The following is a 16,393-nucleotide window of genomic DNA, read 5'->3' as shown; positions in this document are numbered from 1 at the left end:
TTTATACATTTATTCAGAATATTTCCTATCACTATAAATTATACTGTATGCTTTAAAATAAACAATCCTAATATATATCTTCACGTGTACAGTATGTATATATATTTTATCATCTATTAATGCTGTAGTTTTTCCCTCTTTATAAATATGCTGTATAAACATTTACTAGAATTCTCATGCAGTGTCTTTTTTCTTCACTAAATGCTGTATCACATTTATTTACTGATTTCAGTGGGACTACTCCTGCTTAAATGTTTAGTTGGATCAGAATCTAAGAGCTCGATCCTGCACTACACCCATACAGAATGTTGCTTGTATATGTGCAAGCTAAAAAGTGATAAATAGGGCAGGGAGTACAGATCCTGCATTGCTGAGAGTGCTGCTGCATGGTCATCTAGTTACTCCTGCTAGAAGCAGAGTGCTTGTAGCTACGTGCCTCAATAGGTTGATGAGAAGTGCACTTAAACTCATCTCCACAGACAGGTACATTCTGTACCCCTTCCCTGCCTCTTTTTTATCTTAAACCTTTGAGAATAAGTAATTAAATGTGAAAGGAGGTTGAGAACAAGATTGTGCTCCCTGCTGCATAAGGACTTGCCGGCTCAAGGTCTACGGGGGTAGAATTCCAGAAACCTGCATAAAGCCTAGTAATTAAGCTTTATTTGGGTGCCAAATGTAAAGGCTGGTGGAGACTAAATTCATCCCTCAACCTGAGGACAGTTCCATAATACCCTTCATGCAAGGATTCCTGGTCACTGTCTGAGGATAGATTCAGGAGGCTTTTCCCTGATTCACGTCCAGCATTCCCTGATTCCCTTGGCAATTTACCTTGCTAGGCATGTGGGAATTCTTTAAAAAAGGCCATATTGTTGGAGTTTAATGTTCCCACTCTATACACACCCATATCATATATCATCTGAAAGCTTATTTTGTGTACATTTAGTTGAGGTATGATGTGGAGCTGTCAAGTGGTGCCGTAAGCCTGTAGGCGAGGTAAAATAATTATTCCCAAAATGAGAAAGTGTCATTTTTTGCACAGCTCTAGAAACATGACTATGACTACAGTTTTTACTGTTTAAGTTAATTTCCACATCTTAATGTGGTGTTTATTGGTCAAAGCCACCAAATGACAGTGTATTACAAGATTTTTATTAGGTTTGCATGAGCAAATAGTTTTTTTCCAGAAATTATGAAACTTTAGAATGGGGCAAAAATGGTGAATATCAACATTTCGCAGTATACTCACATGAAATGTTTTCAAATTGCATGTTCTTAATTGTCAAAGTATCACACATGCGATTATAATAATTGTCTATATTTTTAATTGAAATTTGTTGACCAGCTCAATCTCACACTGAAGGTTGTGCACCAATAGCAGTAGATTGCATGCCCATTGTTGTGTACTGCATGGCGGATAGATATAAATGTATGTGAATTCCTTATGTAATGCTTCTCCATTTGTAAGCTTTTGTATATACAACATAGCATCTAGTCTTCCTGATAAAAGGTTTTAATTTGTAAATGCATGTAGTACTAGATTTGAAATATTCTAGAAACTAGCTTTTTAATTCAGTGACACTTATGCGCAGGTCAGTATTAGTGTTAGCGATGACAATACACATCTTAAATTGGGCTTCAATCAAAGTGCTCACTAAACAAAAATGGCAATTTTGATACTAACATATAGATCTAATTTAGCACTAGTCTGGATATTTGTACAAAATGAAAAATGATGACAGTGGTGGTGGTTATGCTAATGATATACTTTCAGAATGTTACCTCTATGGGGAAGTTATGGTATATGAAAACATGGAGGATACAAGCCCTTTAAAGCTTACATCAAAAAGAAAAAGACTCTAAAAATTTTGAGAAATGTGTTATTTGTCAAGAAAATAAAAAACAATGCAAAATTATCAAAAGCCACTGGTGCTGGGCAGAATTCTGTGGTGCTGACTGTAGAAGCCAGCAGAGATTAATTGTATTGGCAGCTACTAGATGAGTTTTCTAGTTTAGATGATGTGCCACCACTTCTGTAGCACAGGAGTTGCTTTCGGAAATACACAAGCAAGTCAAATTGGGCATGTCAAAGTTGTTTTGAATCCAGGAAAGAAAACAGACTCTGATCAGAGAGCATCATGTTCACCTTCTTCTGTAGCTATCGGAGCAAGCACATACTCCAGCAAATGGTCCTGTTGCATTGTTTGTGTGAGACAAAGACACAAGAAAGTGAAGAAACTTCATAAAATAGAAACATTTGAGAGAGTAACCAGGAGTCTAAAGGAGGCAGCACTTCAAAGAGGAGGTGATGACATGTTGTACAGAATATCTATGGAAGACTTGTTTGCTAAGGATGCAGTTTATCACTCCATGTCACTTTCTTCATACTTGAATAAAACAAATTTTAAAGCAAAACCATCTAGTTACAGTCACCTTAGGACATTGCATTTTATTAGCTGGTTGAAGAGATAGCCAATGATCTTATGTACAAGAAGAAGTCTTTTATTTTGTCCACGCTGCTACAAAGACAAAGTCCTCAGATGTAGAAACAGGAAGCTATTCCAAGAGCAAATTACAGGCAAGATTAGAAAAACACTATGGTTCCGCAATTTCATTTCATGCACAGTATGGACAAGGCAAGTCTACCAACGTTCTATGCAGTGCAATAACATTAGCCGATGCTATCCAAGATGCTAGTAATCTGAAGCAGAAGCTTAAGTCATCCAAGTATTTTATGGATGTTCTTCTGGCAAGTACGCCTGATGAATAGCTTTCAAATGAACAAGAGGTTTTGTAGAATGTTGCTTCAGTCCTTTGGTCTGAAATAGTCAAAATGAAAACCTCAGAATATTATCCAGAGCCAGGTGATTGTCGTTTACAGAGGTCAGCTACTTTTGTGCCCAGTTGATGCGTGAGTTCATCCTTTGGTTGATAGATAAAGAGGCGTATAATTCAGCCAGCAATGAGCATTATCCTTCAGAAGACATTAAAAGAAGGTCCCTCTCAATTGCGGAGTGCATAGTATTTAACAGTTCCTAAATTATCACACCACTACATGTAAACATTGCTGCACAGCTATGCCATGAGTTTGGGTCTCACAATTTAATTGACATATTACATCTTCATGGATTCTGCATCACTTCTGATGAGCTGAGGCGGTTTATCACAAGTGCTGCAAAAACTGACATAGAAAGATTCCAAATGGAACTGTATCACTTTATGCTGGCAGAAATCTCCTCCATGAAGGAGATGATAATATAGACATCAATGAAGAAACTATTGATGTTAAGAATACCTTCCATTCAATGGCTAGCGTGGTATTTCAAGAATGGTCTGTAGACAGTCCAGCATCACAAGAAATATCACTGAAGCGTGGGAAAGAAAACTTACTTACTCTGCCTGGGCAATCAGAATCTCTTATGCATTGTACAGCATTTGAAAAACATATAAGATATCCAGAATTGAGTTGCCCTGAAAAACTGCTTGAGAAAATAAACTCTTGTCACCTACAAATGAACATTGTCTGAGATCTCTCCTGTTATCTTTTAAGACTACTATCTTGTGATGTCTTACCAATACCAAATGACATTGATATTGTTCTTTGCAGTGTTGTTATAGCCGTGTTGGTCCCAGGATATTGGAGCGATGAGGTGTGTGACATAATATCTTTTTATAGGACCAACTTCTGTTGAGAGACAAACTTTCAAGCTTCTTCTTCAGGTCTGGGAAAGATATTCAGAGTGTCACAGCTAAATTCACGATGGAACAGATTGTATAGCATAAGCAGTTAACACATATTCTAAGAGACCATTCAAGGTGAAGTGGCCCTTTAACACCTCTGCAGTGATAGGACAAAAAAGGGAAGTTAGCGGTTTACAGATTGTTGTAATCAGCCATAAATCCAGTGTCTTTATTAAGACCATGATTTTTAGTGTCTAGCAAAGTTATGAATTTAAGCTCCTAGGCTCATCTATTATAACCTAGTGGCAGATGATGATGAACTCAGCTTAGCCAGGGGGGACTTAAAGCCGGCATTCTGCGTGATCTGTAATCTCAGCGGTCAAGAGGTAGTCACTGTGAACAGGCATCTTAAACGACAGCCAAAGCCTTCCATGTAAATCGGATGATGACATCCTCTTACGCTGGCTGGAACATTATCACAGCACCCTGAACCACCCTTCAGCTACCGCTTGCTCAGAGCTGGATGATTTGTCAGCCACTGTGGTTTTGGACCCAGACCCTTGTACTAACGCACTAACATTGGATGAAGTGAAGCACGCCATCAATCAGGCTTTACAAGGAACAGGTCTACATTAGATACCATTTTGGCCCTCTGCTTGTTGTCAGAGATACATCGCAAGTTCAAGAAGCCCCTGCTCGTGGCATATGTCAATCTTAAGGCTGCGTTTGATTCAGTTGACAGAGTTGTGCTATGGAGGGCCGTAAAGGGCGTAGGTGTTCCAACCACTCTGCTGGACTTGATTAGCAAGCTGCATAATGGAACCACTGCCTGTGTACATCTTGGGAATCGGATGTCGGCACCTTTTAAATCAGTATCTGGTGTCAGGCAGGGCTGTGTCTTGACCCCTGCACAATTTTGTTGGGCAATGGATTTCATAATGCATAGGGCCCTACCAAATTCACGGTCCATTTTGGTCAATTTCATGATCATAGGATTTAAAAATCCATAAATGTCACGGTTTCGGATATTTAAATTGTAAATTTCCTGGTGTTGTAACTGTGGGGGTACCAACCGAAAAGGGAGTTATGGGGAGGTGTGACAAGGCTATTGTAGGGGAGTTGTGGTATTGCCACCCTTACGTCTGCATTGCTGCCTTCAGAGATGGGCGGCCGAAGGGCAGCTACTGGCTGGGCGCCCAGCTCTGAAGGCAACGCTGCCTCCAGCAGCAGCACAGAAGTAAGTGTGTAGTAATACCATACCATTCAACTCTCCATAGGTGCTGACTCCATGGGTGCTCCAGGGCTGGAGTACCCACAGAGAAAAATTAGTGGGTGCTTAGCACCCACTGGCAGCCTAGCTCCCCTCTCCCTGCCCCCTAGCACCTCTCACCTGCCAGCGGCCCTGCTGACCAACTCCTCCCCCTCCCTCCCAGGGCCTCCTGCCTGCCACGAACAGATGTTTTGCGGCTTGTAGGAAGCTCTGGGAGGGAGGGGGAAGAGCGGGGATGGGGCACGCTCAGGGGAGGAGGCAGGGAAGAGGTGGAACGGGGGCTTGGGTAAAGGGGCGGAGGCTGGAGCTTGGGGAAAGGGGTGAAGTGGGGGAGGGGCCTGGGATAAAGGGGGAGGTTGAGCACCTCCCGGCTAGAGGGGAAGTCGGTGTCTATGCCACCCACACTTCTGTGCTGCTGCTGTCGGCGGTGCTGCCTTCAGAGCTGGGCTCTTGGCCAGCAGCCACCGCTCTCCACCCACTCAGCTCTTTGAAATCTGGTTTCCTCTACAACAGCCAGATTTCAATGGGAGAGACTAGATTTCACAGGGGAGATCATATTTCATGGTCACCTTAGGACGTGGGGTCCTAATAATGTAGCATTCCATCAGGTCCATAGGCATTAAGATTGGTGATCTCTTGTTCTCAGACCTTGACTAGGTGGATGACATTGTTCTTCTAGTACAGAGCCCTGACAGGTTTCGCAAGGCACTCCAGCAAATGGAGGAGGAGTCAGCTAAGGTCGGCCTCCGTGTTTCATGGTCAAAGACAAAGCTGCAAAATCTAGGATCAGGTCCACCCGCAACCTCAATCTCTTTGAATAATGAATCTGTTGAAGCAGTCTCCAGCTTTTGCTATTTGGATTCTATACACACCAGTTCCTCCAACTCTCACATGGAGGTTCCTTGCAGCAAGGGAGGTCTAGGTTGGACATTAGGAAAAAGTTCCTAACTGTCAGGGTGGTTAAACACTGGAACAAATTGCCTAGGGAGGTTGTGGAATCTCCATCTCTGGAGATATTTAAGAGTAGGTTAGATAAATGTCTATCAGGGATGGTCTAGACAGTATTTGGTCCTGCCATGCGGGCAGGGGACTGGACTCGATGACCTCTCGAGGTCCCTTCCAGTCCTATAATCTATGAATCCACCACATTGGCATTGCAGCATCTGCCAGGGGTTGTTTACAACGAATATGGAATCAATATAATCTCAGCATGACAAACAAGTTCAGGATCTATTCGAGCTATATCGTCTCCGTACTGTTATACGGTTGCAAAACATGGACACTATGCCTCTCAGACTGGGCAAAGCTGGAGGCTTTCAACACAAAATGACAATGTTTAATATTGGGCATAAAGTGGAATGACTTAATCTGTAATGCAGATGTTTACAGTCGCTCCGGTCTACAGACTACTGGGGCCATTATCCGCAGACGTCATCTTATGCTTTTCATACATATCAGGATAATGCCACAAGACATTCCAGCGACTGCCATTCTCCAAGTAGTTTTTAAATCTGGGATAAAATTCCACCAACTGAGGGGTGGAGGTGGCCCAGAGACAGACTCCCTATTACATGGGTGCATCAAGTCTGTTCCGACGTTGGACTCTTGGCCCGTCAGGCCCTTGTGGTAGCACAGGACCAGACCAAATGGTGAATGATTGCTGCGGCTCACCATTCGGCTAAGCGTTGAAGAAGAGAAGCTCATCTTTTGAATGTGTTGTGCAGGTGTCCTTTGGGGATGAAGATTTAGAGGACAGATATAGAGTGGTCATTTTGTGAAAAGTGTTTGCCCTTGGGTAATATTCTGTTTTCGTCTTTTATTATTTTTCTATTTGAGCTCATTCGAGAGCGTGTTGATTGGCTCATTTCACCCACATATTTGTTATTAGGGCATTTAGTGCTCTGGATAAAGTATACCACATGTTGTAATAGGCATGTATCGGACCCCTGGATCGTGAAAGTTGTGTTGTGGGGGTATCGATCATTATAGCGGTGGAGATATGTCTGCAGGTTTTGCGTCTGTTGTTTGGCAGGGTCTGGTGCCACTTTGGGTTGGTGGGTCCCTGTCTGTGGAAGTTTGCTTCTGATTATGAACCTGGTGAGACTGTGGGGTTGTTTGAAGGGCAGAAGAGTGCTTTTGGGAAAGATGTATTTAAGGATGTGGCCTCCATCAAGAATAGGTTGTAATAGTTTAATGATACCTCTGTAATTGAAGGCTTTGGCAGATGCAACAACAACTGTGAAAATTGCAGAAGAACAGTGTTGGACAGGACCTAAAAGTTGGATGCAAGAATTACTAGGTGATTGGTGGACAACTTGTGCCACCATGGAAAAAGTTTCTAGATGTGGTATCCAACATGGCAGTCACTTGTAAAATTCTTCTGTGAGTATATGGTTCAAAATGCACCTGAGAGCATAGGAGCACACTCAACATAAACACTTCTTCTAGCTAGAGGCTTTTCTGAAGGGTGAAGTAGCAAAGTCTGTCATCAGTAGAGGTGTTGAAGAAGCCCAAGACACGTACAATATTCAAGAGGAGATGGATGCAAAGATGTTTTTGCATGCTGTATGTGCCAATATGACTTTTGGGTCTCTTGGTGTCAAAGGAACCATAATAATTAGATCATCTGATACATATGTTTTGGTCCTTGCTGTTCAATACTTTCCAAAAATGGAACACATAGATAACATGTGGATTGAAACAGGCACCATTACCAGCACAACTGACAAGCATCACTTCATATCTGTGAATGCAATTTTTGATGGAATCATTCCTGACTTCTGCAAATACTTGCTGCTGTGCACGCATTAACAGTTGTGACTCAGTGTCATCCCTAGTTGGTATTGGGGAAAAATTTGTGCTTAATGTTGTCAAAACAAAGGGAGCTTACTGCTTCAGAGATCTTGCCAAATTGAGATTGTGTGACAGACAAACCACAATTTCTGCAACAAGGAAGTTGGTTGCAGTGCTGTAATGACCAGAGCAAGAAAGAAAAGGATACCCAAGAGACCTGCATTGCTTGTGCTTCAATCTAGCCATCGTAAAGAACAAGTCACTGGCCAAACTCCCACTATGCGAGGACAGTTTTGAAGAGCGGTCAAAAGAGCATCTTGGCAACAAAGATTTGGATGTCGTTACACATAGATAAACCAGATATTGGATCACCATTGCAGTATGGATGGGAAAATATGGATGATGAACTACTTCCTGTATTTTTAAGGTTTCTGTGGTATCTGAATGTGTACAAGACCTTATTTGTCCCTATACCAGGAAGGGTCACTGTATGTGTAGTTAGAACAATCTTCCCCACACAGAACTGTGTACATGTCAAGGCAGTAAAGACTATGGTAACCCACACACTCTCAACAGGATCATAATGACGAACAAAATGTTGACCAGAAATGTCACCGGTGCTATTACATTTCAATACCTGTACAAACTTATTATTAGATTTTGTTTTACCTTTTAGATTCTTATTGTGATTCTTTGAGCTCACAAAGAAATCCAATTTTATGTCTTGAAATAATACATAGAGTCATTAAACTTAGAGAAACAAATGAAAATATTTCAAAGTGGTCATTTTAATGTATTGACGATGTCATTGTTTATCCCCATTTCTATGGTAATGGCACCACTTGACAGCTCCAACTCATACATCATCTTAAAGCAGACATAATAATCTTTCAAATGATGTATGGGGGGGAGTAGAGAGGGTACATTAAGTCAGCCAAATCGGTGGTATCTGACACTTGGCTGTGTCACCTTCGCAAAGAAAAGGGGTGAGGAGATTGTCCCAGCACAACTACTCTGTCCGCCCTTACACACAAATACCACAAGATTTCTATGGTTTGCAAGGCCTGCTGCAGGGCCGCTAGATGCATTTCATCCTCAGGGCATTTAATCAGCCTAATTATTAATTCTAGAGAATCTCAAAGCCCTGGATTGGTCTTGTGCCTTTATGTTCCTGTGTTATACAGAAGGTCAAACTAAATGATCACAATGGTTTCTTCTGGCTTTGGAATCTATGAATATAAATGTTAATTGGCTGTGAAATAAGGCACTGAACACTCAACGCATTTCCTGTTTCTGATGCAATAACTGTTGAAAGCTGCATCCAATCAATTCCAAAATTTCAGGGAATGTTCTGAGTATGAATGAGAAGAACCCTAGATTTTGGTGACAGTTGGAAAATAGGAAAAGCCTGATTTCCACTAAAATCAGGTGATTGGCAGATTTGCCTCATATCTCAATCCCATTAGGGAGCTTCTGGGTGCTGAGATGGGGGGAAAATGAGGGACACACAGAGCCCTTGTCAGGGAAAGATGAGGGAGAGGGAGACCCCAAATTGGTGTGGCGGAGGGCAGAAAGGGGGGCACACAGGGTTAGGAGTACAGCCCATTGGAAATTTTCCAACAATGTTTTTCTATCAGAAAATGCTGATTTGTCTAAATTGAAACATTCTATGGGAATGGGTTGCTTTTGAAATTTTTTTTTTTGCTGGAAACAAGGCAGGCTTCCAGCCAGCCAGGAACCCCTGGTGTGTGCGGTGAGCTTGGCCTATAGAAACAATGAAGTGTACAACCCTCTAGTTTATGACTATTGTTTGTCTGATTCCTAAAGACCTTGTTGTGCAAGCTGTTTCCAGCTTTGAGGAGCAATGTGAGCTGCTTCACATGAACCAAAGCCAAGGAAATATTCCAGAAATGCAGTTTTGTAACATGATGCAGCTTGGTTCTAATTTACACTCTTCCCATAAACAGGGTTTAACTCCACCAAAGTATTTGCTGTGAAGAGGAGAAGAGCCGTTAGGCCTGTTAGAGAGCAGACTCTGTTTGATCATGATGATGACTGTTATAAATGAATATAACCTCTAACGCCCTGGTCAGGGAATTACAGAGCTGTGAAAATTGGAAAGTACCACCATACTACTCCTGTCTTCCAAAAGGAAAATAGTTCCCCCTTCCCATAACACCCACATCTCAAGCATCAGTTTACTGATAAAATGATGGTAAAATCACTGGTTTCAGTCAAGGTGTTATATAATTCCTTTCTGTTTCCATATGCCACAACGTTGTATACTATTGTATATGATCAGTTTCTGTTCTGTACATGACACTAATAGAAATTATTGATCGAAAATGTGAGTAAATTGACAGCACAATCATTCCTTGTGAGATAGGTCTGCAGGAATTAAAAAATATGTGACAACACAGACACAGTCAATATTATTAAATGCTCTGATTTCAATCACTATGTTTATAATGAACTATCTCACTCACTTCATATCTACTTCCATGTCACCTTGTGCTTTGATCCTATCAAATATCATGAGGTAAGGGGCATTAGGTTGGGTTAGTATGTGGATGAAAGACATTCACTGAACATCTCTTTGCTCTAGGAACTAGTATTAATAGTTAAGTAGGTGGCAATCTTCCCTCTAGCATGGTGTAATGTAACACTGCTATAGGAGGTGCTGTCTTATGGATGAGATATAAAAGTGAAGCATACTCTGTGTATTAATTAAAGGTCCTTTTCACAAGAGCACAGCTATTAACCCCAGTGTCCACAGTTTTTAGGATAGTTTTTAGGATAGTCTGAGGGTAGTTTGTTAGTAAATTGTTTTTGCGTGAAAGTAACTACATATGTGTGAGTTTCATTAGCTTATGTATTGAATAAACATTACAACAAGTATTATTTTCACCAAATTCTGCCAAGACACAGGAGGGTTGCTGAGGAAATCCATCTGTTGGCTCGGGCTTTTGCCTGAGGCAGATTAGCTGTGATGGGTGTTTTGTTTAGAATTGCTTAGGTAACAGGCTGAGATGTTACTGTTTTCCCTACATTTTTACAATGTGTGTGGGGGGGTGTTTATTGCAGCCTGCTGTTAGCACCACAGTGTTAAATTCTGTTTAATTTTGTAATATAAATGGACCAGGAGACTATGCCAAAGGCATGTTTTTTAAAAATAATGATAAAATACACTTTTGGATTCCAGTGCATCTTTTAACATATGAACACTTATGTTGTTAGGGTGCCAACATATGACTGTAACTTGTTTAATTTCATATTGCCTTGCAGGTGATAAAACATTCCCTCCCTTTCTCACTTGTTTCTAATATTCTACAGATGAATGACACATTAATGCTGCCAAGTTTGTCATGTAAGACATAACTGTTTCGTCAAAGGTCTCTTATCAAAGAGGAACCAATTTGACGGTGCCAGAGAGCAGCAGAGTGTGGAGGTGAAGCAGTGGGAGTTTGTGATAATTATAACATCTTCTCTGTCTCTACATTCCTTGTTTGGGTCTCTACCTACTGCATTCTCCAGTCAAATGTTTTCCTTCACACTATTGTGTATATAGGGATATTAACTCTTGTTCACTTCAGCTGGTCAAGTGATAGCAGGGATGTATATTTACCATACTAATGCTGGATTCCAATCTGCATCCATCTCTGGGCAGCTTGAGGAATCCATTTCTGCAGATATGCACATATGCACACATTAGAACCAAGTCCCAAGAGACTTCTTCATCCTAAAAGAAGGACATTAGGGTTGGCTTGATTTTACAAATGCGAAGTCTAGAACTGTATAGCAAGTCAACTCATTTCTTCCTTTGACTTCATCTTATATGTTCTAGATTTTAGGAACTTAATGATTCTTCTTCAAGTAGTGTCCCTGTAGGTGCTTGACTTTAGGTGTCGGTGAGTCCCTGTGCCGGAGATCAGAGATTTTGGGTAGCAGTGCTCGGTCGGGGTGCGCGTACGCAGTAAATGTCTCAAGGTACCATTGGCACCTCTTGTAGCATGTGCATGACCCAACCCTTTCAGTTCCTTCTCAACTGTCCTCGGCTGCAGATGGAGCTCAGTGGTAGTGCTGCCTCTAAAAAAGAAAACAGTTTACGTATTAGCTCTTAGCTAGTTTAATTAGACTTTACTTAGCCAGTTATTTAACCCACCCCCCCCCAAAAAAACCCTCTTTTTTCATTTTGGTTTTAGTTTCTTAGCTTAGCGGTAGAAATAGAGTTTCTTTTAACCAATTTCTATATATTTTCTTTTCATCTCCCTTCCTAGTTGGGGAAAAAATAATGGACACAATGCCAGGTTCACCTGGTTTTAAGAGGTGCGACTCTTGCCGTGACGCAATGCTGGTCTCTGACGGCCACACATCTTGTGTCCATTGCTTGCGGCAAACTCATATCCCCCAGAAATGTGCTCACTGTTGCAATATAAAGGCGAGGGCATGGCGAGACAGAGATTGCCACCTTAAAATGACAAGGGCAGTGCTCAGCCTTCCAAAACTTCAAGGAAGTGAGATGCAACCTCCCTGAAATGGAACACCCAGAGAAAGAGGAGTTCCCCAGTGAGGACGTTTTTCATAAGGGACATAAGACTCCATATGCGCTGTCTTCAGGGTTGGCTGAGTACTGTTTATACGCCCAGCAAACACAGCCTAGCCAGAAGAGACACATTGCCCCCAAAGGCCATCACATCACTACACTGGTGGACAAAACAAGCAAATGTCTTCACAGGGCTCCCCTTTTCAACCCTCTATCACTCATTATCATGACAAATGCATCCCTGATAGGTTGGGGCGCTCATTTTGACCACCACACCAGAGAGGGCAAGTGGTCAGTGATGGAAACTCAAATTCACATCAACCTCCTAGAGCTCCGAGCAGTACACAACGCATGCTGTCACTTCTTACCAATCATACCAAATAAATAAATTTGCATACTAACCAACAACATTGCATGTATGTTCTATATCAATCGACAAGGAGGCGCTCGCTCTCACTCTCTATGCACAGAAGCCCTGAAATTATGGAATTGGTGCATCCACAACAACATCAACAGCACAGCATCTTACCTACTGGGGTGCCAGAACACAACAGCAGACACACTAAGTAGAACTTCTCAGAGGAACACGAATGGGAAATACACAACAGTGTCCTCAAAATGATATTCCAGAAATGGATTTATCCATCAATAGATCTATTTGCATCAGCAACAAACAGGAAGTGCCCACTCTTCTGCTCCAGAGTGGGTCTAACACCCAAATCACTAGGGGATGCTTTCCTCATATTGTGGAACACATCACTCCTGTATGCATTCCCGCCAATACCCCTAATCTCGCAAGTCATTCACAAGATACGGGCTGACAGAGCATACATCATTCTGATTGTCCCCACCTGGTCCAGACATACTTGGTTCCCTTACCTGTCGCGCCTGGCAATCTGTGCTCCACAAACACTTCCTCTGCGGATGGATCTTCTGTCATAGAACAGGGGCCGAACACTCCATCCGAATCCAGAGAAGCTCCACCTCAAAGCATGGCTCCTGCATGGTTCCAACATGGAGAACTGGACTGTTCAGAAAGAGTGAAACAGGTATTACTAAACAGCAGACGATCTACCACTAGAAATACTTACCTCCAGAAGTGGAACAAAAACAAACAGATGCAGTCACGGCGCTTCTACTGACTATATTAGACTACATACTAGAACTGAAAGGATCGGGCTTAGCCATCATAAGCTCAGTCAAAGTACATCTAGCGGCCAGTATGGCGTTTCACAATAAGGTAGAGGGGACATCAGTCTTCGCTCACCCAATCACAAATCATTTCCTAGTGGGTATACAGAACATGTATCCAGAAGTTCGACAACCTACACCACCATGGGACTTGTTTCATGTACTCAAATGCCTGACCAGACCACCCTTTGAGCCATCAGCGACCTGCTCTCTCCTACATATGTTAATGAAGGTCAGTGAAATAAGGGCATTGATGGCCAAATCTCCCTACACCCTATTCACTAAAGACAAAATCATGCTACGACCACACCTGAAATTTTTGCCGAAAATAGCTACATCTTTCCATGTAAACCAAACTATATACTTACCCATGTTTTACCCTAAACCACACAAGGATTCACAAGAGGTCACCCTGCACACACTAGATGTCAGGCGAACCATAGCGTTCTATTTAGACAGAACCAAACCCTTCTGCAAATCACCAAGACTGTTTATCTCCACAACAGAACGATCCAAGGGTTGTGCATTATTGACCCAGAGACCATCTAAATGGATCTCCACCTGTATCCAAACCTGCTACCAACTACACAACAAAGAGCTTCCCTCAGGCATCAGATCCCATTCTATATGGGCTATGGCTACATCGATAGCCTTCCTAAATAATGTCCCATTAATAGATATATGTAGAACTGCCACCTAGGCATCAGAGCACACCTTTGCTAAACACTATGCCATCACCTAAGGCGCTATGTCAGACACCATAGTTGGCCTTACCATGCTCTCGACCACTGCGTATATAATTCTGAAGCATCTACCATCCACAGTGGGGCACTTCTCTACAGACACCTAAAATGGAGCACCCACAGGGACACTACTCGAAGAAGAAGAAGAAGAGGAAGTTACTCACCTTGTGTAGTAATGATGGTTCTTCGAGATGTGTGTCCCTGTGGATGCTCCACTACTTCCCTTCCTCCTCTCTACTTTGAAGTTTTTACTATCAGGCTCTGTGGTAGAGAAGGAACTGAAAGGGTCAGGGCATGCGCACACTACAAGAGGCGCCAACAGCACCACAAGACATCTACTGTGCATGCGCACTCCGACCGAGCACTGCTACCTAAAATCTCTGATCTCCAGCGCAGGGACGCACCGACACCTAAAGTGGAGCACCTACAGGGACACACATCTCAAAGAATCATTGTTACTGCACAAGGTGAGTAACTTCTTATCTTGTAAGCTATAATAGTATAAAGGGCCGTGATAAATCCTAACATACAATTTAGGATAGTATAGTTTGACTTCTCCAAAATTGTTAATAAAATTTAGCTGTGAAATGCTGTTTCCAGCAAATCTGAATAATTTGTTTGGGACTCCACCTCCTTTTGCTGGTTGCAAGGTCCAAGATTCAATATGCCGCTTTCGTTGGCCTGGCCCAAACTGCTCTGCCATGCCACCTAGGAATAGTGAGGAAGAAGTAATGTGTCCAAATCTGGTGCATGTTTTGGTGGAGGGAGTTGAGAGAATAGTGCCTAGAGGGTTCCCTATTAAGCGGGAGGAGACTGGAACTCATATGATTTATCCCAGTCAAAGCTGTGATAAATGAGGAGACCCCCAATTCCCCAGGGAGGCTCAAATTATGTCAAAGCTCTGTTATTCATAGAGCAGCTCAGATTCCACACCAAGTGCTGCTGGAGTATGAGCAGTGAACATCATACTGGAATTTAATCTTGTCCATGAAGGGGAGACTTGTAATCTGAGGACCCTCTGCAGCTGCAGGTTTGACAGCATTGTCTGAGCCAGCCTTCTCTATGGCATGTGCTAAGAACAGTGTCCTATGTGACTCCTTTCCCATGTGAGAAAGGTTCATGCTGCTGAAGTGAACTTGGGTCACCCCTCCAGTCACAGTCATGGTGGTAACTGGTTAGTCTGACTGATTGCTTTTGCACCAGTGGCAAGATATTGCCATGGGTCATGCTACTGGGAGCAGTCATTTCCAGGGCAATGAAAGGCATTCATCACCTCACAGCATGAGATAATAGAGCAATTACCTCACGTCAACACCATGTTTCACTTCCCTTATGTCCCAATGGCAATGTTTAACTTCCATCAGAATTTAGGATCCTGATTCAAACTGGGTTGTTCAGTAGGAACCCCTTGAAAGCCACATGAGTGGAGAAATATACTTTGTGGTGAGCAATTTTTAATTCCCTTATGGCTGAAAGAGAATTCTGTGCTTTGCCAGGCCTTTTATTTAAATGGCAGCTAAAGTTAATGGCAGTCTCTCTTTTAGTGATCATATTGTGGTATTGTATATAATGATAGGTGTGTGTGGCCAGAGAGGGTGGCTTAGTGGTCTAAACCTCAGTTATGTAATTCATGGGATCCCTGAAGTCACCGATTCAAGTTCTGGTCAATTCTGTCTTTTATTCTCTGAGGAAGATAAACTGAGTGCCATGTAGGGTGACCAGACGTCCCGATTTTATCGGGACTGTCCCGATATTTCCTTGTTTGTCCCGCGTCCCGACCGACATGCGGTCGGGACACTGGACAAACAAGGAAATGCCCCGGAGCCTAGAGCCCGGAAGTGCTCCCCCCCCCCGCCCCGACTCCGCCCCCTCCTCCCCCGATTGGCTCCCTCCCCGAATCCCCGCCTCTTCCCCGGGCTCACCATTCCCCCTCCCTCCGCAAGCGCTGGAGGGAAGCCCGGGAGACTCAGAGGAAGCGCGGGGCCGGGGTGAGTAACAGTCCGGCCTGGTCCCCAGCAGGCAGGACTCAGTTGGGCCGTAGGGAGAGGAGGGGGGCGACCCGCGGGGCCAGGCGGCGGCTGTTCTCCCCCCCGGGCAGCGGGACTCGGGAGCAGCCGCTGCTGCAGCTCCCACTGCCGCGGGGGAGGAAGCGGCCATGGCGCTCCGCGGCTGCAG

The 16,393-nt window shown here is 43.0% G+C and overlaps 1 long non-coding RNA gene across 1 annotated transcript; it reads right to left on the bottom strand.

The window, feature by feature from the left end:
* Positions 1-9,488: 9,488 nt before the first annotated feature.
* LOC128835028 (uncharacterized) lies at positions 9,489-16,048 on the bottom strand. Its single transcript, XR_008444557.1, has 3 exons — positions 15,521-16,048; positions 13,164-13,311; positions 9,489-11,827 (listed from the first exon to the last, which is right to left on the bottom strand). It is a non-coding gene; the product is annotated as an uncharacterized LOC128835028 (long non-coding RNA).
* Positions 16,049-16,393: the final 345 nt, after the last annotated feature.

Source organism: Malaclemys terrapin, chromosome 3 (genome assembly GCF_027887155.1).
Source record: "Malaclemys terrapin pileata isolate rMalTer1 chromosome 3, rMalTer1.hap1, whole genome shotgun sequence".
In the NCBI taxonomy this organism is placed as follows: domain Eukaryota; kingdom Metazoa; phylum Chordata; order Testudines; family Emydidae; genus Malaclemys; species Malaclemys terrapin.
This window is presented reverse-complemented; position numbering and strand designations above follow the sequence as displayed.